The sequence below is a fragment of the Carassius gibelio genome, chromosome A20, assembly GCF_023724105.1.
Source record: "Carassius gibelio isolate Cgi1373 ecotype wild population from Czech Republic chromosome A20, carGib1.2-hapl.c, whole genome shotgun sequence".
NCBI lineage: Eukaryota > Metazoa > Chordata > Actinopteri > Cypriniformes > Cyprinidae > Carassius > Carassius gibelio.
In genome coordinates, this window is record NC_068390.1 from 27,117,551 (window position 1) to 27,124,275 (window position 6,725).

The window sequence follows — 6,725 nt, forward strand, 5'->3', positions numbered from 1 at the left end:
AGGTCCACGTTCAATAAAGTGGACAGTGTACAACACCCCATCAGTTATATTCAGGTCTATAGTGCCACCTGCTGGCGCAGTTTGTAACTTATTAGAGAAAATTAAGTCGTTATAACCATAGACATCATATAAGGAGAAAACAAGAAGGAAAAAAATTATAATACATGGCCACTTAGAACTTCCATAGCAAAGTACTCAAACTACAAGATCTACAATAAAAATAAAAAAAATCCTTCAAACTTTAACACCTTTGTTAATCCAAAATTCTATCTTTTCCTTATTTTAGTTACTTTTGCAAATCTGTTTGGTGCTACTAGTAATGCAGGATCCACACACTTCACCATTAATGCATATTTTTGCATTTATGTTTTGGATAAGGACAATCTGTTCAAGTGCATTGCATAAGGAACTTAATTTTGCAATGCTCTGCTCAGAGTTCTGTACAGTATAACTAATAGGATAATTCGTGTGAACTGGTTTCGCCCATTAAACCAATAAACTGAGGTCTTACTGAAGTTTTTTAAGTATTGGTTGGAACTGCGGTTCTTAAAATAATTATTATCAATTTAACTTAATAACCCAGGATTCCATGGCTTTAAAACAAAGGTCATGCTGTTATTGTGTAGCAGGCCTCAGTTTAATTTGCTTGCGAGGGTTAAGCGCAGGTCAATAGTGATCTCTCTCTGAGACAGGAATGCATGCTTGCTTTTACCAACAGTGAAAGCAAATTAGATTTTATTTTTTTAAGGGAACGTTGTGTGATGTGATCTTTTGCTGTGACTTCAGTAGTTCTTCTTTTAAAGAGTTTACAAAGGGTCAGAATGACATTAAACCCATTCAGAGTTGGACAAAAGAGGACATTTCTTTTACAAAATTCTGTACAAAAATTGTGCTTGCTTGCTTTTTTAGGAAACAATGCAGGATAAATCATTGTAAAGCATGTTGTGCAATAAAGCCACATGCACATTTCATAACAATGTTTTACTATCTGTGACTAAATATTATGCATCTATTGCTAAAACTAGTAAAATCTGTGTGTAAGTGCTGGAAAGTGGTGCAAATGTGGATTTTATCTGATCACTGTTGAGTGCTGAAATCAACACTTAGCCACTGTAATTTAAAAAGATGGATTGATGTTGATTGGATTGTGTGTGAGGCTAAAATCCAAATGCATGTTCTGCCAAAGATCATTTTTATTATCACATGGCATGCTGATGGGAATTAAACTACTCTCAAACTGCAGCTTGGCAAGTCACCCCAAAGATTTGTTTTTCTAAAACTGAGAGCTATCTAATCTCCTCAGTGTTTTTCTCTTTCAGACTCGCATTACAGTTAGTTCAATATTTTCGTAATGATTACCATTCTGTTTACAGGAATGTGACCACTCTTGGAAGAGATTGAACATTTAGAGAACCTTTAAGTGCAATAAATGAACTTCTAGATATCAAAAAGGTTCAAAGTTGAACTTAAAGGTTCTATAATGATCCACTGGTTATTTGGCAGTTATTTTATTTACATTTGTTGTGGTAAAAGGCTCATATTAGAACCTTATAATATGTACTGTAAAGACTAGACTGAGTATAGTTAGAACACAATTTGCTTTGTTGTTACATTAGTAAATTACTAATTTACATCCTCAGTATTAATGAATTTACTCTTATTCAGTTACTAATTGGGATGTCAGATGCAGTTGTGGCAACATTTTGTGTTTCATCTGTACTCATGACCACCTCACATATCTCTAAATTGCACAATAATATCTAGTTCCCCAATGTTATTTTATGTGTATAAAAGAACCAGAAGCTATTCTGTGTTAAATGGAGAGGGTGGAGTGAAATCTTTACACCTAAAAATAAATATTTTTGTTCAGGCTATCTTCATATTTTACAGCCATAGGCTACATCCTTTAAATTTCCCCCTTACCACATTCAACCTTAAATCTCAAATAGCCTACTAATTCAGCTCAGAACTTGACAGGTGACAAAAGTGAATTATTTTAATTAATATTTAATTAATTATTAATTGGGAGCGTGAATCATTTGAATCAGTTCGGGTGTTCGTAGCGGGATCGCGAATCAATTGAGACAGTTCGGGAATTCGTAGCGGGATCGCGAATCATTCGAGTCAGTTCGGGAGTTCGTAGCGCGATCGCGAATCATTTGAGTCAATTCGGGAGTTCGGAGCGGGATCGCGAATCATTTGAGTCAGTTCTGGAGTTCAAACCGGTTTCGCGAATCATTTGAGTCAGTTTGGGAGTTCGGAGCGTTAATCATTTTAATCAGTTCGGGAGGTTGGGTTCGAGAATCATTTTAGTCTGTTCGGGGTTCGCGAATCATTTGAGTCAGTTTGGGGTTTGCGAATCATAGCTGTTTTTGGATATGCATTTTTAACTAATTTAGTAGCTAGTTCTAATCATAGACAGTAAAAGAAATGGACACAGCGACCCCATTGGAACTCAATTGAGACAAATGAAGCCCAGTTTTAGCGTTTTTTAGCACTTCAGTTTCTGACGCGCAGACTCAAACGAAGCTTGACGACGTCAGCAACCTGTCTGACAGATGTAAATCTTCTAGTAGCTGTGCGTGCAAACTGCCATCGTTAATCTTGCAGAGACGGCGAGCTTGAGCGGGGAGTTATTTGTCGTGAGTGAGCAGGAGTAAGTATTCTGATTAATTATTTTGAATAGTATTTTAAAATGTAACGCCAGTACGCCATATTAAGTTAATTGCCGGCGAGCTTCTCCACCTGTCTGTACGGTAATGCGACAGAGAGCCGGGTGGTTATGACGCAATCGTTAGCCTATTTTTTACAAAAACTGTTTCTATGGGGCCATAATGTAACATAGAAGGTAATGGAGCCCTTTATACATTGTCGTGTATCTTTAGAAATAAATAATGGACAAACAGAGTCTTTAAACGCCTCAGATGTAAAGTTATTCGCTGTCAAAGTGACGCCAAAATGAATGGGAGTCAATGGGAATGCTAACGCAAGTGAAGTTCTGCTAAAAGATGGCAGCCCCCACCCGACTTCAACTTCCGATCGAGTTCCTTGCCCCTTGATTAGAACCAAGGGGCAAGGAATTCGACCGGAAGTTGAAGTCGGGTGGGGGTATAAACAGTTTTTGTAAAAAATAGGCTAACGATTGCGTCATAACCACTCGGCTCTCTGTCGCATTACCGTACAGACAGGAGGAGAAGCTCGCAGGTAATTAACTTAATATGGCGTACTGGCGTTACATTTTAAAATACTATACAAAATAATTAATCAGAATACTTACTCCTGCTCACTCACGACAAAGAACTGCCCGCTCAAGCTCGCCGTCTCTGCAAGATTAACGATGGCAGTTTGCACGCACAGCTACTAGAAGATTTACATCTGTCAGACAGGTTGCTGATGTCGTCAAGCCTCGTTTGAGTCTGCGCATCAGAAACGGAAGTGCTAAAAAACGCTAAAACCGGGCTTCATTTGTCTCAATTGAGTTCCAATGGGGTCGCTGTGTCCATTTCTTTTACTGTCTATGGTTCTAATGGGCTAGATGCATATCTTCGCCATCTTGGATTTCCGGTCTTGCGAGTGTGTGCGTAGATATTTCCGGTTGTGCTAAATGCCAATGCAGAGAACTGGAGAAATCCAAATATTACCTTCTATAGCCTACATGTTTACAGGATTTATAATATCACCTCAAATGCAAATAAGAATTACGGACACTGCTATTATTACTATTCTATAAATGTTAACTGAGCCAGTGCATTTGAAACTGTGTATGTTTGGGTCCGGTGAATGAATTAAATACACTAATGTTCCCTACTCTTCACGAAATGAAAATTAGATACATCAACAGATACATCATTTGTTTTTACCTTACCAATTATGTAAATGTAAAAATTACTTATTTCTCGTAAATATTTGTATTACATTGATTATTCTTTTTTTGTTTAATGAAATGTTCACCTTGTGAGACATGGGGTGTGATTTATCTTCACATTTCTCAATTGTGCACATACATTAGTTTGTTTCATCATCATTTTCACAACATATTTTATTATGTGACATAGTCAACTTTGCATCAAACATTTAAAAAAAAAAAAAAAAAAAAAAACGGGCTGTAAAATAATACAACTAACACATGACTAATTTTAATATTTGTTTTATCTGAAGAATTCATAACAAAATACATGCACTGACAGAATTATTTATGCTGCAGATATTTTACAAAACAGATAAACATTGATAAAAACACACATGAATGCAAACAGCGATCTTTTAATCAATGCAACTAATAGCATTACGTTAAATTGTACACAGTTATAAACTGTTATCAAATAAAGTTAATAAAACATACATACTTTATCAGATATATGTCTCGTTTGACAGTCAGAAACCTTATGATCTTATATTTAACAGTCAGAAAAAAATCAGCCCTCCGAAAATGTAAAGTATTGCATACTTGAGTGGTTTGTGTTTGAAAGAAGAAATCCCTGTGGACTGATTAACCTGACGCTGACGCTGATCCACATAATCAACAGAAGAATAAAGCAATCTCCACGTTGTATCTTGATTAATTTCCACACAGAGGTACGCAAAAATTTAGGGAGGATGTTTCCTTGTGTCTATGAAATACCACTATTCGCTGTTAAATTTGAAAAACATTAATTATATCCATCTAGCCAAGTTTCGTATGTAAGTTTCCCTTAAAGTAAATGCAGGACTGGAAATAAGTATGCACACACTCGCATCGCTCAAGGTCAACGGCGCCCTCTTGTGCGCACATCTTGCGCGCCTCGTATTTTTTGTTTTAATGATGTGCCTTTTAACAGTATCAAGTATATTCAAAACCCAAACAAATTGTGCCTAAAAAGTGCAAGCATCTAGCCTAATGTAAAGTTATATGATGAAGTCATACTAGTGCGCGTGTGCATTTTGAGGTCGTTCTTTCACTGCATTATTCGGTGTATTCAAATGCATTTATGAATGCATGAGAATGATCACAAAATTCAAGATATGGGGATTAGAAAATGTATATATTTATATCATTTAATGTAGTTAATCAATATCACACGAAGAGTGCCATTTCAGTTTTCCTCCAAAAATCAGCATGATTACAATGTGATATTAATTTACTACAAACAATAATTTAATTACAAATACAAAATGTTGCAGTATAATGTAATATATGAATGAATAATAGCCTAAAGAACCTTTGTGCCAAAAGGGTTCTTTCTTGTGAGGAAAAGGGTTCATTGGGGTTCTATATAGAACCATAGGGTTCTTTACTCAACTCCAAAGAACCTTTTATGCTAAAAAGGTTATATAATGACAAGAAAGAACCCAGATTTTTGGAGGAAAACTGAAATGGCACTCTTCGTGTGATATTGATTAATTCTGACCCCATATCTTGAATTTTGTGATCATTCACATGCATTCATAAATGCATTTGAATACACCGAATAATGCAGTGAAAGAACGCACCCAAAATGCACACGCGCACTAGTATGACTTCATCATGTAACTTTATATTAGTCTAGATGCGTGCACATTTTAGGCACAATTTGTTTAGTTTTTTAATATACTTGATACTGTTAAAAGGCACATAATTAAAACCAAAAATACGAGTTCACAGATCACACCTAAACACGCTTGGAAAACGTTATTAAAACTAGCTACTAAATTAGTTAAAAATGACTATCCTATTAAAGTTATGATTCGCGAACCCCAAACTGACTCAAATGATTCGCGAACCCGCTTTGACCTCCCGAAAAGACTCAAATGATTCGCGAACCCGCTACGACCTCCCGAACTGATTCAAATGATCCGCGATCCGCGAACTGACTCAAATGATTCGCGAACCCGCTACGACCTCCCGAACTGATTCAAATGATCCGCGATTCGCGAACTGACTCAAATGATTCGCGAACATGCTTTGAACTCCCGAACTGATTCAAATGATCCTTGATCCGCGAACTGACTCAAATGATTCGCGAACCCGCTTTGAACTCCCGAACTGACTCAAATGATTCGCGAACCCGCTTTGAACTCCCGAACTGACTCAAATGATTCGCGGACCCGCTACGAACTCCCGAACTGATTCAAATGATTTGCGATCCCCAAACTTATTCAAATGATTCGCGATCCTGCTCCGAACACCCCAACTGACTCAAATGATTCGCGAACCCGCATATGTGCCAGTGTTTAAATGTCTGTAGAGAAACCGAACTCTACTGTAATATCAAAGTAGATGTTTTAATTACTTTTCTCACTCGTTTTAAACAACAGCATTTAGTTTCATCCAACTTCGGTTTGTTTCCAGGTTTAAATTATGTCTGATTCTCTTTTAAGAAATCTTTGACCAGACTGCTATTGCTTCATTTTGACTTCCCACCTTTAAAAGATTTGGTTATTTTTCATTCATAAACGCTGGCCTTCGCTTGTGGACTCAATTTTAATAAAACCAGCAGAGATAATATGACTGTAGACTAGATTAATTCCTGTAGGTTTATATAGATTTACGTTTCAGATTTAAAATAAAGCTACAATTTATAATAATACATGTGAAGTGATTCAGGGGTGTTACAGTTTTTATCAAATGCTTACACATTAAATCTTTACTTACAGATTACAGATTCTGAAAGCTGTCACTCAAACAGACTTACACACCAAATCTGCAAAACCTTGGACTTATTCATCAGCCTTCGACTCAGTTTTCATAATTTCATAAAACACTTTTT